Here is an 18,518-nt window from a genome sequence, read left to right on the forward strand (position 1 = left end):
CTACACTAACGGCTGACCCTGCTGTGAAAGGCTGAGTTCATTGTGGACCTGGGACCTTGATTCTAATACTGTGTACCTCTAAAATATTTCCTCTTTTTTCATCTTTTTGCTTGTCAAGACTGTTTAGAAACAATTTCTAAAGAAAGAAACTGATTTTTATTTCACATTGTGCCTAAGATGTTTCAATTGATGTGATACTAGTAACTTAGTGATTCTTAACTTTTGGGAGGCCACAATGCTTTTTGAGATTCTAACGAAAGCTGAGTCTCCTTTTTTTCCCAGAAAAATGCACCCACACCTGTGCATACAACAGGGAATTCTCCGCATAGGGATCAGCGGACACTGTAATAAGTCCTGCCTCTTTCCTCCCTCCCTGTCCCTTCAACTCCTCAATCAGCATTTTTTGAGCCCTGTTAAGTGTCAGACACTGTGTTGTGTGTTGCGATTACAGTGGTGAGTGAAATAGACATGGTTTCTGTCTTCACGGAGTTTATAGTCTAGTGAATAAGGAAGACAATATACCAATATCCCTACAAATAAGCATGCTATGGTATGTGTTTGCTATGAAGGACAACTTTGGTGTATAACATCATTTCACAGGAGGGTGAGAATCAGTAGGTGTGTGTGTAGGTGAAGGAGAAGGCAGATGGATCGGAGAAGGACTGCCCCCGAGGAAATGATATTTGAGATGAGATCAAAAGGATGGATGGCAATGGACCAAAGTCAGGGGCAGGAGGAGAGGGGCCTAGCCAGGGAGTGTTGTGCTGCGTTCGTATGCCTCTGAAATACTGATGCAGCCAACCCCCGATCTACCCACGTGCCTGTCTCAAAGAGCTCTGTGTCCTTCCTGGGTTATACTCTCAATGTAATAAAGTCCATTACACAGACTCACCTGTCAGTGATTCATTCATGTTATGGGTCAAATCATATTTCCCCTGAAGATAAAAACCTCTCATGAAGCTTAAAGTGAGTTTTCTCCTCACCCTCAAGGGATTCCATATTACTGAGTCTGTAATATCTGGGGCAGTGGTTTACTTTATTTGCTGTGATGTGCTTGAAGTCAGGGCTATGTTCTTCAGAATACGTCTGGGTTGATGAAGACACACTTGCTACACATGCGGGTGCACGCACACAGGAACACATGCCCAGCCATGTCCGTGCTTCCCAGCACACATTCTATAATATACATGTGTTACTACACCAGCATGAAGTTCAGACTCTTAGTATTCAAAGCTCCATCCTTGGACCAGCAACATTGGGATCTTGTTAGAAATGCAGAATCTTAGGCCCCACTCTAGCTCTCCTGAATCAGAATGTGCAGTTTTTTTTTTTTTTTTTTTTTTTTTTTGTGAGGAGATCAGCCCTGAGCTAACATCCGCCAATCCTCCTCCTTTTTTGCTGAGGAAGACGGCCCTGGGCTAACATCGGTGCCCATCTTCCTCCACTTTATATGGGACGCCGCCACAGCATGGCTTACCAAGCAGTGCGTCGGTGCGCGCCCGGGATCCGAACCAGTGAACCCCGGGCCGCCGCAGCGGAGCGCGCGCACTTAACCGCTTGCGCCACCGGGCCGGCCCCCAGAATGTGCAGTTTTGATAAGGTTCCCACATGATTTGTGTACACGTTAAAGTTTGAGCAGTGCTGGTTTGGTCTTTTCCGTTTCCATTCTGGCCTAGTCTGTACTGTTGAATAGTTTTGTCCAAATGCTTCTGTTTAAGGCTTGAGAGCACATTGAATCTTTTAATTATCTATATTTTAACAGAACTATCACTATTTTTTTTTTTCTGTGCAAAGAAAAGGAGTCCAGGTAACTGTTTTGTGGGACAGTTGCAATTTGACTCTAGTGGGTAACAGATGGATGTACTCGCAGGGGGCTGAAGGCTCACCATCACACTTTCGCAAAAGGCATTTGGATCTGTTCATGGGCTGGTCAACTGTTAGTCACTGGCATTGTTCTTCATTATTTACATCAGATGGAATGTCTCTTTGAATTTTTTGAAGTGACTGATGATGCAGAAATAAGGCAAGGCAATTGTCCACTAATCAGTGAAATAGCTCATATTTATGAGTTGTAAGGTCATTTGTGTTTGCTTCATCCTTGGTCCTTAAAAGGGTCTTCACAGGTGTTTGGCCACAAGGCGCCAGTGAAGGGCAGCCCCAGACATCAGCCAGATCTGGCATTTGGCCTGGAGCCCTTGTATTAATGTGGCAGTATAACTTTTCTTTACACTTTTATGGCATTCTCTATTTCCTAAGTTTAGCTTGATTAAGTTTAGCTGTAACATGTACTTTTACTCACCTTGTATTAATTAGATCTTTTTCTCAGTTGCATATAAAGAAAACCACAACAAAACTACAGTCATGTGCTGCATAGTGTTTCGGTCAACGACAGCCCGCATATATGATGGTGGTCCCATAAGATTAGGACAATATAGCCTAGGTGTGTAGTAGGCTATACCATGTAGGTTTGTATAAGTACACTCTATGATGTTGGCACAACAACAAAATCGCCTAACGACGCGTTTCTTAGAATGTATTCCCATGGTTAAGTGACACATGACTGTAGTTTAAATAATAACATGTTTAATTTGTAAAAATGAATATCGATTGACTCATGTAACTGAAAACCCAGGGTAGCATTCACTTCACTCGTGGCTTAATTCAAGGTTTAAATGAGGTCCCCACAATTTCTCTGTGTTGGAGCACAGTCTTGTCCTCCTCAAATTCTTCCTTGTTAGAGCTTCAGATAAATTATACAGGCAGGAGTGAGTCTTTTCTTTCAAAAACCCCAGTAAGTCTCATGCACCTCTTTGGTTCTGATTGGATCTTGTGCCAATCTCTAACCAGTCACCATGGTTGGGAAAATAAAATGAGTTATTCATTTAGATGCATTGTTCTCAAACTTTAGCAGGCATCAGATTCAGAGGACCTATCAAAACACAGATTGCTGGCCCCACTCTCAGCAGGTCTGAGGTGGGAGTTGTGAATTGCTAACAAGTTCCCAGGTAATGATGCTGCTGGTCTGAGGACCACACTTTGAGAACCACTGGTTTAGACCAATCAAGGTCTCATCATGTAGAGAATAGAAGAGAGATGTTCTCCCCAGTGTAATTCTGGCCACTCTTGTTCCTGAAGAGGGGAGCATGGATATTTCCATTTCTCCCTCTCTAGTGTACTTGTTGTGCTTCTCTTGAATCACAACTCCTGCCAGTGTATAGTGAGGAATGTCTACACCAGGTACTTTCTTAGGCTCAGGGAATGCATCTGTGATCAAGACAGAGTTTTTACTCTCCTAACCTGGAGGGGTGGTGAGGATGACATACAGTAAGCAAATACGTATATAATATATGAGGTGATTTCACGTGCTACATAGAAACACAGAGCAGGGAAGGAGATGTAGAATGATGCTGGATTCTGGGGGGCTGTTTCATATAACATGGTCAGGAAAGGCCTCTTGGATAAGGTACCATTTGAGTTGAGACCTGAAGGGAGTGAGGGAGTGAGCCCTGATTAAATTTACAAACAATACTTTCTAGGCAGAGCACAAAGAATTGGGAGAGTTTGGGGAATAACAAAAGGTCACTGTATCTGGGACAGAAGGAGCAAGGGGTAGAGGGAGGGAGATGAGGCACAGAAACATAGGGCTTTACAGGCTGTGGGAAGGGCCTTGGGTTTTACTGTGAAGAAGAAGAGAAACTTCCCTGAGCCATGAGCAGCACATCTGGGAATAGGGATTTGAAATATGATGGAATAAACATGGATGTAGAGAGAATGAACTGTGCCCTTATATTCGGTTAATAATGTCCCACTACTGAAAATCCAGCATTGGGCTCTAAGTGGGCCTGACATTTTACTCCTTATCCTAAATGTTTCCCGTTAACCATATGTTTTGAAACTCAGTATTCTACAGAGGAAGGGATCCATTACCCCTCTGTCTTCTGGTCAGTTCCTCTTGATCCCCAGCCTGAGTTCCTTTCTAGTTAAGTCTAATATAAGGCTGTTTTCTTCCAAATTTAAACTCTGAGCGATTCCCTCGATATCACATAAACTTGAAGCTCAGCCATTTCTCCCATTCCTCCTCAAGTCAGAGGGGAAAAGGGATTGCCATTGAATTTTGCTTAGGAAAAAGTTTTGGAAGCACATTGATTTTTTAAAATAACTTCTTTTCAAAGAGAAGGAAGAAATGAAAAAGTAGATCTGATTAAAATACAGGTGTTGCAGCAGGGTAACATGTTTACAGGTCTGTGGGGCTGCTGGAAAGGGGAAGCCTCTTGGGACCTTCAAGAGAGTGAATCAAGAGGCTGACTCTAACAATAAATATGAATGTGGAGGACCAGACAATCCCCCAGAGGGCAAGCTAATCCAGGGGGCTCTGAACTCATCCTGCAGCTGTAGTGCGGGGGCCAGCGGTGAAACCTAGCACATCCCTCCTGCTCTCAGAAGCACTTAGTGACTCTATCATATATTCGATCAAGTTCACACTCTTGAGTGTGGCCATCAAGGCTGCATGTGCTCTGGCAATACCTTATGTTTTGAGATTTATTCATTTTTACCTACATTCTACTCCAGCCAATTTGACAAGCCCCAAGTGCACTTGGTACTTTCCCATGAATGTGTCTTAAAGTTTGATGTCTTTTGCTGGGACTGTCCTTCCCTGCTTCTCTCTGTTCCAGCCCAGTATAAGGACCATTTCTTTCTAAAAGCCTTTTCTCCAGCTAAAATTGATTCTCTCTCCCCCCTTTCTCTCTTGGTCCATCGTGCTTTGTTCCATTTTATGTACTAATTTCATTTGGCCTCGGATATATTACCTTTATTCCTCTATATGACAATTTCCCTCAAGAGATATAATATCTAGAGGGAAGAGGCCATTTGTCATTCATGTTTATGTCCCTCTCCCACACCCACCACACCCCAGCATAGGCTGGAGGGAATCAGAAGGAATGCTCAAAAAAGGCTCAACAAGTTGCGCTGAGCTGAATTCTAGCTTTGGTTGAGTGACAGTGATTGTGGGCTGTTTTAATCTTGGGACTTGTCAAGCAGTTCCTTTTTTTTTTTTTTTGGTGTTTTTATACAACCTCTCCTTTTCTTTTGGGATACCTGGACTACACTTTCCAGAGCTCAGGACCACTTCTCCTTTTTCTCTAGATATTTCTAGAACCACCTCTGAGAAAGAGAAATGTGATTCAACCCAACCAACCAAACAGTCTGCCTCTCGGGTTGAAATATGAGTGTGCAGTGGTGGTTGGGGAGGCCCACCAATGAGCTCAGACACACTCTGCTCAAGGAAATGCTTAGCTCACTGGCCTCCTGTGGCAAACTTGTCTTCCCTCTGTTGGCCCGTTGACTGGGTGGAAGAAAGGACATGATATGTCACCACAATGGATCTCCCAACTTGAGAAATCAGTGTCGGGTATGTTCAGAAATACGTTTCAGCTTAGAGAGGGGAATGGGAAGAGCTGACTTGTGCATATTTTCAGGGCCCTGAGATTCCCAGAGATGTCCCTTGCTACATACATGTAGCTTTATTTGCTTTCTTTTATTCAATGATCTGTCTTCTGGATTTATCTTAATTAGGAATTGCCTCCTGCATAGAAATGATTGGCTAGGAATGTGTACTTTCAGTGAGGGTAGGAGGTACATGGTCTTCCAGGGGGAGGAGGGAGGCAAGTGATGCAGTATGCCTTGGTGTCTCTGTGTTCTTGGCTCTTTATGAGTGTGTTAGGTAGAATCATGTTGCTCCTGATTGCTTGTCCTTTGTGAATCTCATCTCAAAGACAAATTACAATTTGAGGCATGTTGTGCACAATTGAGCTGTCAGGGCCATCGTGTTGTGTGAATTCTGAACACATTGCCACATGCCTGCAAAGGCTGGCAACAGACTGTGAGCGTGCCAGGGAATAATACGTGACTTCCTGTCCTGATTTGGACTTTCTTAAAAGAGGTCTAGGAAGACAGGTTCGATTTGGGTTTTGTTCTTCTTCCCTCTAGATGACATTGGAAGAAAACTAAAAGCACCTGAGGACCCGTCAAAATCAATCATATTTACAGTTAGAAACCAAGTTCACCATAGAGGGCCAATCAGTGGTGTCTGGATTCACCAGTGTTGAAAACAGTTTGATCTTTGACTCATGCGTCAAGTTATTTTTCCAGTGGAAGATGAAATAATTTTTGATATGTGAATTCCTCAGTGAGGATGAATTTAGTCCCTTTTTGACTTATAGACTCTAAGATAATTTAATGTACAAAGTACATATTTACTTCACAGTCTTATTTAAGAAAGGTGGCTGTGACCTTTCCAAAGTGTCCATTGGCTTTGAAGTGAATAGAGTATTTTCCATGTGAATTTGGGACACTGTTTCATCTGAGCCAACATTGCCCCAGACCCAAAGGAGCGTTGAGACAATTCTCATTGCTGCCCTTTAATGAATTAGGGGAGTGGAGCAATCAGATTGAAGACCCGTTTTCACAAGGTGGCCAGTCTATGAGAGATAAATAAGCATTGGATTAGAATTCAGGCCTTCAGTGTCCTAGCTCTCAAAGTCTATCTTCCAGATGATATTGTTGATTCTTATCAATATAATACCCATGTAGACCTGACCACAGATGCCACAAAACTGCATACACAAAGCTTATGACATGTAGGGGGCTCACTGCAAGCTTGAGTGGGAACAAACAGAATGTGATCATCTTTGTAGCTCTACTGGGGGCACACTCCACACACTTATTGGGAAAATAGCTACCCTAGAAAGGGGATCCTAATTTCCTATATGCTCCTGTTGGTTCATGTATTTATTGGGTAAGACCTTTAGCTTTTTCTGCTTAAAAGCTTATAGGTATAATTAGGCATAATTGACTCTATCCTGCCTTTCACACCCTCTTCAACTGGTTACCAACTCTATTGGTTTATCCTAAGAAATTATGCACGTATCACTTCTTCCATTTACTGGCCATACAATTGGGTCACTTCCCTGAGCTTTCCTTGTCTGTGAAATGAGATCAATAAGAACTACACTCTAGGTGGTTGTTAGAACCCAATGAGACAATGAATGTAAAGCATCTAGGCACAGTGCTCGCATGTAGGTAGGGCTCAGCCAGCATTGCTCCCCTCTTCTCCCTGCCTTTCTCACTCACAGGTACGGTCTGAGGCCCTCAGGCCCACAAGCCTGCACTACGGCTGATAGACTCCTTAACCTGTCCACTCTGCTAGAATCTGTTTTATCCTCTAAGCCTCTCTGCCTTGGTGAGCTCCACACTCAGATGTTGCTTTGAGCTCTTTGGTCCTCTCATCAAAAACCCTAAGTAGATCCCTTATTTGAAGGAAAAAGTCTAAACTCTTTAGCTTGGCATCCAAGGTTTGCTCCAGTCTCTACCCTGCACACCTTTTCAAATAAACACTTCGTTTCCCAAACCCTCTGACAGGTTCTGAGTGTTGCAGGCTCTGTTGTGCCTCTGGCCTTTTGCTTAGCCCCTTTGCCTGGACTCTTCTTTCTCATCTGTCCAAATCCTACTCATCTTTCCATATTCAGCTCAAATTTCATGACTTTTGTAAATCTTTCCTGTCCACCAAAGATGCATGCTTTTTCTCTTTGTCTAAACTCATACATGAAGTCACCACTTCATTGATTGACTGATAACCAAAGTACCTAGCTGCTTGTTGTGGTCATTGAATGGAATTTAGATCTTCTGTTACTATTTACTCTTTTTTTTTTTTTTTTTTTTGTGTGAGGAGATCAGCCCTGAGCTAACATCCGCCAATCCTCCTCTTTTTTTCGCTGAGGAAGACGGCCCTGGGCTAACGTCGGTGCCTATCTTCCTCCACTTTATATGGGACGCCGCCACAGCATGGCTTACCAAGCAGTGCGTCGGTGCGCGCCCGGGATCCGAACCAGCGAACCCCGGGCCGCCGCAGCGGAGCGCGCGCACTTAACCGCTTGCGCCACCGGGCCGGCCCCACTATTTACTCTTTTATTCAGCTTATTTCCCATCTCCTCAACTAGAGGGTGTAAGTGTCACACAGTTGAGGACTATATTGCATTTATATTTCACATCTCCTAGTGTGACATTCCTTGCATTGGGGGCTCCCAGTATTTGATTTGATGCAGGAGAGGTTCATCATGATTTGAATAAATCTTTTCTTTATAGAATTCTTTGTTTTTAGCATACATAAGCAGTAGATGTGGCAACTCATCTTAATCTCAATTGGGACATGCCAATTTGAATCACCTTATTAACTGCACGGCATTCTCAAACTAATTTGTCATTGTATCCTCTGGACATTAGAATGCTAATTCTCTCAGACTTTATAATTTCTGCCAAACCTCTGAGCATGGCTCTGGCTGACATCCTCCAGAGACTAAACTGGAACAGAGGCAACTGACTTAAGTAAACCATTTGGAGTGTTATGTAATTTGGACTTAGATTTAGTTTTTTTCGGAAGTAAAATAGAAATATGATACCAACTCAGGCCCAGGTGTTTTTCTCCTCTCTTCTGTGTCCTCGTCTTTAAAAAATAAATCTGGGGCAGCTCTCTATGTTTTAGAATTGCTTTCGAATGGGACTCCTTTTCATTTTCTGACATATCAGGCCCCCTTTCTGGTAGAAGCTGTGTGACATATGGAGTTCGATGCTCAACCATGAGGTTGTATACTTGTGGTTCTTTGATGTGTTGAGTTTTGGTGTAATAGCTAAAAGTGAGGGCTTCTTGTCTAATCATTTGGTCTCAAATCCTGGCTTCACCGTTACTCTGCTGTTAGGAAAATGACTTAAACTTTCTAGGTTTCAAACTCCTCATCTACAAAGTGCATATAATGCTAATATTTACCTCATAAGATTTTTGTAACTGTTATATGAGATAATATATTTCAAGTACTTAGTACAAAGTCTGCAATATGGTAAATGCTCAACAAATGTTTGTAATTAAAAAAATGCTATATATTCATTTGCCAATGTAGTGATAGGGAGTAACACAAAACAAAACAAACAAACAGAAGCCGTTTTCAGATTATGATCCTGGATCTCCAAGATTTTGGAGAGATTTAAAAATATCAATGGAAGGCCTCTGCTGTTTCTGTAAGTCTAATTATTAACAGTGATTTTGAAAGGTGAATGAAGAACGTTCATCTTTCCGCATACTGATCCCTGGTGTATTGGACCTACATGGAGGTTGTAGATTTTTGGCTTTTCCAGTGTTACAGAACGAGCCTAGCTTATTAGAAATGGCCTTGCATCCTCACCCTGGATAATCCGAGGAGGCATGTGAAACCAGTGGAGGACACTGTCATGAATGGTTCCCTGAATGTGAAATTAACTTATTCCTGGAGCCATCGATCTGCCCACTGAGGTAACACCAGAATTCCCAGTTTCCACATTAATTTTCTGTTACTATCTTCCCTTGGTCACTGATCTTCAGAATGCTGGAGAGCATCATGATATGTTGAGTGGCATATAGAGTGCATGTTCTGACTCCCTTGCTTAAGGACGGATATTCCACATTCTTAAGTTCCTCTTTAGGGTTCCTTTGTAACCTTTAGCGGGGATCTTGAGTATGAGAGTGGAGAAAAGGAAAGAACTTTTTTGACAACATTATTTCTGTCTGTATTTTTTCAAGTATTTACAAAGGAAACGTGAAGTTTAGAGCTGTTTCCAAATTTCTGGGTTGGAACAAGAAAAAGACTCTGACAATCCCCTTGGATTTTTGAATGTTCCTGAACATTAGGTACTTCCTTGAATATTACATGGTTCTAATTTTTACCCTAAAATATTTTTACCCAAAATATTTCTTCCAAGAGAGTGGGCAGTCGGGGAGAGGTTGGAGTATGATTTTCAAATGGATTGGTGTGTTAGTGAGGGGTCTCCAGAGAAACAGAACTAATATGATATATAAAGAGATTTATTGTAAGGAATTGGCTCATATGATTATGAAGGCTGACTAGTCTTGAGATCTGCAGGGTGGGTTGGCAAGCAGGAGACCCAGGAGAGCCAGCGGTGTAGTTCTAGTCCAAAGGCTAGCAGGCTCGCAAGACCCAGGAAGGCCTGATGTTTTGGTTCAAGTCCAAAGGCAGGAAAAAACTCCGTGTCCTGTTTGGAAGGCAGTCAGGAAGAATTCTCTCTTACTCAAGGGAGGATCAGCCTTTTTGTTCTATTCAGGCCTTCAACTGACTGGATGGGCCCACCCACATTAGGGAGGGCAATCTGCTTTACTCAGTCTATGGATTTAAATGTTAATCTCATCCAAAAACACCCTCACAGAAACATCTAGAATAATGTTTGGCCTAATATCTGGGTACCTCTTGGCCCAGACAAGTTGACACATAAAAAGTAAGCATTACAAGTAGAGTATGGACTTTTACTTTGATTCAATTCTCCAGGTTATCCAACAGCTGTCCTATTAATTTGTTATTCTCTCTCAGATTTCTTGACTGGAATAATACATAAAATAATGAAGAAACTTCAGCTTAGTAAGCAGTCACTGAGTTCCTACTATATGTGGGTACTGATTAGGCTTGATGGGGGTGGAGGTGGGGCAGCAAAGATGGACTAGTTATGATTTCTGCCTCAATATTAAAACTTCTTCCATACCAGATGCCTGCTGCCAACCTAGTTTTAGAAATTCATTTTCTTTAATCTAATTGATCCTGAGTGTGTCAGCATTTAAGATGTTTCTGTCAAAATTTGACTTTCTCAAGTTTAATCAATGCCTGGGTTGGTTCCTCTCCACTTACTCTTGCTTCTTTTTCATCCTTGCAAAAGAAGGAGCTGCTTTTATCCTTCTAGTTTTTAATGTTATGTAGACTCTTGCTGATAGTTACTTTACAATGAGAGGGAAAATGCCATCCAAGGAAAACCTTCCACTGCCCCAGAAGCCTTTCAAATGAAATCATGCTTCTGATGAGATTTTGAAGCAGCGACCTGATTTTGAACCATGCATCAAGGTTTCCACTGGCTCTCGTGTGCAGTGGATTTTGCTGGCAATGTATCCATTGGCTCTGCTCTGTAGTTTGCATTTTTATCATCTTTAGTCTTCTCATGGGCAAAGGACATGTGGCTTTATAAGCACCAAGGTTTTACTACCTTGAATTGCCAATCCCAGGCCAGCATGTTCCAACAACTTCCCTGCAGTCCGCTCCTTCCCTGCCCTGCTTCCCCCACCTTCTCAGTGTCTATATTTGTTGGGGGTGAGGGTGTGGGGCAACAGGGAGGGAAGGAAAGTGGATGTGCAGGTTAGTGTGTGCTTCCTGTTTGGTGTGATCAGTGTAGCATTGAGGGTGAGTGCCAGATTGCAGAGCCTCTGGAGAGTTCAGGAGAGGATGTAGTGATGAGAATAACAGCTGGCCTGCTGGTCTGGAAATCACAGAAGTAGTATGTTTGTCACTTTCCTCATCAGTGTTGCGTGTGCTTTCAGGCTTTATATACTGTGTGTTTCTGTGATATTTGGAAGAATGTGTACAAAGGGATCTAGGGTGGAAAGATTTAGTTTTGTCCTATGGAGACTCTGGATGAGCTGCATCCGGGAAGAGAGTTTTCTATGGAAGCCAAAGGTGCTGGCCTCAAACTCTAAAGCTAGTCTTCCTAATCCAGATCAGATTGTTTTTTTAATTTAGAAACTTATCATTTGAAGTGAGAAATATACCCAGATTGAATAATCAGATAAGAGTGTGAAGAATTAGGAGTAGAACAATGAATATTAATCTTAGGGTAGTGAGATGATCGTAAAACTCTGAGTTAAGGTGTGGGAGAGACTTACATGGGCTCAAGAACCTCTGTGGAAAGATAAAGATTACTTTTGCCCTAAAAATGTTTCCAAGGAAAAAAGTCTTTCTTTTTCAGTGACTTTCTTTTAAGCCTAATGACTGAACCTGCTTTGAGAGCAAGGCAGGGAGAATAAATGCTGGGATTTCCGTAAGAAAGATTGATGCTAAAATTAGTTTTCAGGGAGGTGGTCCTGTTAACAACTTGTTGGAAAAACTATTGAGGAGAGACAGCTTTTTATTATTTTTTCATAAGCTTTTATGGAATCTCCCGCTGTTTCATAGAATTTCAAATGGGAAATCAGAGACTCGGTAGCATAATCTTTTGGTTCTAGATTATTTGCAGAGGTTTTATCCTGGTGAGCAATACCTGAGGTTTTCATTATCCGTGGCCCTGCATCAACTCTTTTTGTTCATATTTAATTTGTTCCCCAGTTACCTTTTCATGAATATGGTTTGTCTGCACAATCAATCAGATGGATTTCGCTGTTGATCCAATTGAGTTGTAAAGACTTTGTTGATTGGCTGAGGCCTGAATGTTACAGTCATTTGGAGGTAGTCGGGTGGTCTACTGAAAATAAATCTCATTTGGGGATAACAAGGTGGAGTAAATCTGGATTCAAGACTTTGGTTTGGATCTCAGCTGGCATTGGATAATGATAAATAATTCCTTGGTAATCTGTGTGAAGCTCACAGGCTAAGACTCTTTTCAGCCCTCTGAAGAGAAAACAAGTTAAGACAAAATTATGGTCTGTGGGGATTGCTGTCAATTCTGAAATGAACCTAGAAGAAAACGTCTTGTATTATCTAAATGGTTGCTAAAGAATGGGTATGACTATTTTCTAATGGAATTTATCGATATTTTTGTATAAATTTTACATTTAAACTCTTGGGGAAGTTTACAAGATTTATAAAATTCTTCCTTTTAGCAAGTTATAATTCAAACTCAATATGCTTCAAAAATGTATTACACACATATCATGAATGCTGTAGGAGAATTAGGAAACATAGACAATGAAGAAAGTAAAAATAATTCCACCAAGATGACTAGTTTTTATTATTTTCAGCCATACATGTGTATGTATACACTTATTTTACAACAGCCATATCATATTGTATATACCATTGTAACCTGACTTTTTTCACCTAACAATGTATTAGTCACATCCTTACATATCAGTAAATATTCTTCTATACTCTTATTGTAAATGCCTTTATAGTGTTTTATTTATTTTTCTTCTCATTTACTAAATACCCACATAAAGTTTATTATGTGCCAGGCAAAATTCTAGTTACTTTACAAATATTAACTCATTTCATATAAATATACATGTAACATTGTACATTTTACTGTTCTACCGATGTTGGGTGTTCAAGATGTTTTTATGATGAATGTAAGTATCATTGCAATGAACATAGCTTGCGGCTCAATAGTTGTGCTTATCCTCATTTCCTTAGGATAAATTTTCAGAAGCAGAATTTCTAGGTCAAACAGCATGCAAATTTTAAGGCTTTTGAGATACATATACACATATACATGTAGATTTCTAAACTGCTGCCGGAAAGGCCAAGCCAATTTTGTATTTTAACTAGCAGTATGTGAGCAAGCACCCTTGCTAACACAGAGTATTTTCATTAAAACAAACAATAAAAATCTAGAAAACTTAGAAGCAAAGAAAATAAACTCTTTCCAAAATGATAGGTGAAAATCGATTTCTCCTTCTTAATGGTATTCCTCTTTTTCTTATTGATTTTAGGAGTTCTTTTGATAGTAAAGGTATTAACCTTTTGTAATATGCTGTGGTTGTTTCCCCTTAGTTGTTTGTTTTGTTACTCTGGTTCTAGTAGTTATTATCATATGCAAGTGTTACTTTTTTTGGTAGTCATGTATATCTTTTTTGTGTGTGTGGTTTGTGGGTTTTCCCTTCGTATTTATGCTTATATGGGTTTTACTTGCCCCTAGATTATATAAAAATACACATAAATTTTATTCAATTACTTTCATGGTTTCATTTATTTTGTTTTAAATCTTTAATTCATCTGGAATTTATTTTGTCAGCGTACATTTTTTTTGAAACTGTCTGGAATAGTTTCAGTACATAGAAGCAAATGTTGTCCATGCGGTTTTGGAGCAAGCTGTATAAGGAAATGTCAAACCCTGGGCTTAATAATAATAGCAATTTTTAAAAATTAACATTTATTAACTTCTTACCACGTGCCAGGTAGTGTGCTAATGGCTTTGCAGGTATTTCATGGGCTTCCAGCACGAAGCTCAGTTCAAAGTGGTATTGTGGTAACCCGTCTTCCCAAAATGGCCCAAGACACTGCTTGGTCAGGGGCATAATTACCCAACCACAATCACAGGTTTACCTGTAGATTCCCTCGTCTTGTCCATGTCTCCCCAGCTGCTGGGAGGCAGTCTGGGCAGTGTCACGGTCTCTCCTTTTCCTGCTAGATTCTTCTAATGGTTTGTAAGTGCAGCTGTTCCTGGGAATGAGTGTTGGTGCATATTCTCTCTTACTGACAGCATTTATTGACACAATTGGCATTTTTACTGCCTTTCTGTTTTTAATCGAAGGGAGGTGATTTCTGCATAATAAGCCTGGGTTTCCATTTTTAGGCAGCTGTCTTCATGTGGCCATGCGTTTCATCGCCTGCCTCTTATAAACTCCACCACAAGGAGCAACATATGCGCATGTTTTTCCAGGATCTGTGGGAGTTGGCTTCTATCCCCACGGGCCCAAAGCCCTGGGGATTCACCTTGCAGACTGTGCCGCTGCAGCTGCACATTCAGCCACCCCAGGGCCACAGTGTTTGACTTTTTGGTCCTGACTGTGTCCAGCAGTTACCATTTATGGATTCTCATCATCCCTTTGTACTTCTGTTCTTTAAACCAGATTTGACACATGAATGGGCAATTTATGGATTTATGCTCATATTAGCACTGAGGTTCTTTTGCACTTTGTTTTTCTTTATTGGCCATTAAGAACCCAATTCATGAATTCCTTTAAAAGTATTTTCTGAGTGTCTAGTAGGTCCCAAGAGCTGTGCTAGGCTTGGGGATGCACATGCAGATAAAAGAGGCAGGATCTCTGTCCTCAGTGAGTTTACAGTTTGGTGAGGAGAAAGACATTAAGTAATCGTACAAGTAAGTGTTATTGCAAGCTGTGATATGTGCAGAGTCTGATCAAGAAAAGGGAGAGGAGTTGTGAGATGCTATAAGGTAAACCTGATGTGGTCTTGGGAAGATGTGCTGAGGAAGGGAGCCTTAAGCTGCCATCTGAAGAGGAGCAGGCATGAATCAGATGAAGGCAGTGCTGGAGAACTCCAGTACTAAGGCCTTGAGGTAGAAAGGAGCAAGGCATATTTCAGGAACTGAAAGGAGACAAGGTGAGGGCAAAGGATGGGTAGATGAGATGAGGCTGGAGAGGTGGGTCCAGGCCAGATTGCAGAGATCACAGTAACAATTCAGCTCATCATACTATCCTACTCAAAACAGTAATAGGGAGTCAAGGAAACGTGATAAGTGGGAAAGATTGTCATTCACTGTGTGTTTTTTAAAAATTATCAGTTGCCAATTAATAAAATAATTCTTTATTTTGAACTAATGAGTGGTTCCACCACTCAAAAGTATATTAAGTGCTTAAAATGTTTTACGCTTACACTATATACTAGGAGCTTCAGGGGCTACAAAGATGAAGGAGATCTAAGTCCTGCCCTCCAGGTGCTTGTGTTCTAGCAGGGGACAATAAACATGCGCACAGATAACTTTACTACAAGTCAGAATGGTACAGATGGATAAGTACAAATATTTAAAAATAGAATGATTGCTTTAGAATAAAGGTGACTAATCTGAGAAAAAGGCCATGGCATTAGTTCTTTTTTTTGACAGTTTTATTGAGATATAATTCACATACATACAATTCACCTGTTTCAAATGTACATTTCAGTGGTTTTTATTACATTCACAGACAGGTGCAACCATCACCAAGTCACTTTCACATATTTTTATTACCTCCAAAAGAAACCCTGTATGCTTTAGCTATCATCCCCCCATTATCCCACTCCACCCCTAGCCCTAGGCAGCCACTAATATACTTTCTATCTCTATAGATTTCCTGATTCTGGACATTTGTATGAATGGAATTATATACTATGTGGTCTTTTGCGACTGGCTTTTTTTCCTTAGCATAATAGTTTCAAGGTTCATCCAGGTTGTGGCATGTCTTAGTAGTTCAGTCCTTTTTGTGGTCAAATAATATTCTGTTGTATGGCTATACCACATTTTGTTTATCTGTTCATTAGTTGTTGGACATTTGGTTTGTCTCCACCTTTAGGATATTATGAATAGTACTGCTGTGAACACTCATGCACTTGTGTTTATTTGAATACCTGTTTTCAGTTCCTTAGAGTGAAATTGCTGGGTTGAATGCTTACTCTATGTTTAATCATTTGAGGGGAACTGCCAGACAGTTTTCCAATGTGGCTGCCATTTTTCATTTCTACTAGCAGTGTATCTGGGTTCTGATTTCTCTATATCTTGCCAACACTTGTCATTAGCTCACTTTTTGATGATAGCCAATCTAGTGGGTGTGAAGCGGTATCTCATTGTGGTTTTGGTTTGCTTTTCCTTGATGACTGTTGAGGTCTAGCATCTTTTAATGTGATGGCATTAGTTCTTATGTTAAAAAAAATAGTAATGAATAACTCATATCCTTTTGCATTGATGAAAGAATGAGATAAAAATGAGGTAGAATATAAACTTCATGAGAAGAAGGACTTTCCTCTCTTATTCATGGCTGTAATCCTAATATCCAGTAGTGGACAGTAGTAGTATACAGCAAAATATTGGATGGATGAATGGAAGGAAGGAAGGAAGGAAGGAAAGTAGGAAGGAAGGAAGGAAGGAAGGAAGGAAGAGAGGGAGGGAGAGAGGGAGGGAGGAAGGAAGGGGGGGAGGTTAGAAGGATATGAGGACAGATGCATGGGTGGATGGATGAGCATAGGGATGGATGTATGGATGGATAGATGGTTGCCTTCTCCCTTCTGGTGAAGACAGAGTAAGGATTTCTAAAATGGAATATAGTGTTTTCCATCTGCCTTTTCTCTTTCCTTATTCAGTTTATTGACTCATTCCTATATTTACAAAGAAAGAAAACTTGTCAGGTATTAGATCTCTCTAGCTCATTTTCTTTGTCTCTCTGAATTATTCACTTGTCAGAATTATAGAATTGTGGAAGTTAAGAGAGACTTTTGAAACCTTTAGAAATCCAGTTTTTTGATTAAATGTTTTATTCTTTTTACCTTTCCAAACGACTATTGTCGTCTTCTTTGAACTATTTATCTGTTTTTATGATTCTTAACAAAATCAAACAGCAATAAACAACAACAACAAGGACCACAATAGCAAAAAAGATTATCCTGGTCCATAAATTATGCATTAATAAACTTCCAAAAGCAAATTGGGATTCTCAAGTCATTGTTTTTCCTTAATACTTAATTACTGGTACATAGACAATAACACTTATTAAATGCTGTAGGGACAGACTCTTAACATAAATGTAAATCCATACCTTCTCAAGAAGAATCTCATCTACCCTTAAGATTTTGGAAATTGTTTATGAAAGTAAAATATCAGAGCTTCAGGTCAAATGGCCTCATTCATCAAGGAGAGGCCACCTCAGAAACTTAGGTATTTCTAAATTTAAAATTGTGCTCTTTTCACTTGTCACAGCCATTTTTACAAGACCACCAGAGTCAAAAGTATTAAGGTCACATTCTCATCAGGATGTCTCAAGGGTCCTTTGAGTCAGAAGCACTGAACTCAGCTCCTCAGAAGGATATATCAAGTGGCCGTATCTTGTCCCAGGCCCCTTTGGGGTCAAAAAGTCATAAGTAATAGGAAACAGGCAAGTAAGCTGTTATGTTTCTCTAAAGAGAAACGATAAAATAATTATCCTCTTACTCCTAGGACCTTTATGATAACAGGAATAAAGGTATTCTAAAGTGTTGTTATTATTGCCCTGGTTACTATTATCTTTTAATTTTCATTTTTGTCAGCTGTTATTTAATACCAGCTGTGGGTCTCTGAAGTCTTTGCATAGCACAAGCCAAACTTGCTTCAAAAATCATTTTTCACCCAAAAACAGAAGGTTGAGATAGAAGACGTTCTGCCAATTTGGCATCAGAAAGGTTGCTGTAAGGCCAGATAAAACGATACTCTGTTAATGTAATAAATGCAGGCCATCCTAAGGGGATGAAAAAGCATTTTGCAGAACTTTGATTTCTTACGTTAAAGATTTAAGCATAAACCTCTGAAAATTCTTGAGAACTAAATTTCTACCTTCAATACATTTCTTTGTTATGGTTTTCCACTTTCTCTTTTCTTAAGAAAGCCTTGAATTCATTTACCCCATTTTGTTAAAACAAAACAAAGTAAAACAGAGTCACAAAAGGTAATTTAAAAGAAATAATCCTACTGTCTCTGCACAAAACTATTCATATTTGCATCTTCTCTTTTTTGAGAAGGCCTTCCCTGCTCCAAGGGGAGGAGAATTTCCAGAGCAGATTCCCTGTGAGTGGGAGGGTGGCCTGTTAATCTGGGATTTATTGCCATGAGGGGGGAGCATTACCCTGAGTAAGTGGGAAGACAACAATGCCTGGCATGTATTTGGTATGCAATGAAAATTTGCTGGATGGATGGATAAATGAATGAATAACATGAACAAGGTGAGCGTAACGGTTAATATTATGGGTCAATTTGACTAGGCA

The 18,518-nt window shown here is 40.4% G+C and overlaps 1 protein-coding gene across 2 annotated transcripts in view; it reads left to right on the forward strand.

Annotated features, from left to right (window-relative positions):
• BMPER (BMP binding endothelial regulator) overlaps positions 1–18,518 on the forward strand; it is a 231,279-nt gene that overhangs the window by 176,875 nt on the left and 35,886 nt on the right. The window lies entirely within an intron of this gene.

The sequence above is a fragment of the Diceros bicornis genome, chromosome 3, assembly GCF_020826845.1.
Source record: "Diceros bicornis minor isolate mBicDic1 chromosome 3, mDicBic1.mat.cur, whole genome shotgun sequence".
NCBI lineage: Eukaryota > Metazoa > Chordata > Mammalia > Perissodactyla > Rhinocerotidae > Diceros > Diceros bicornis.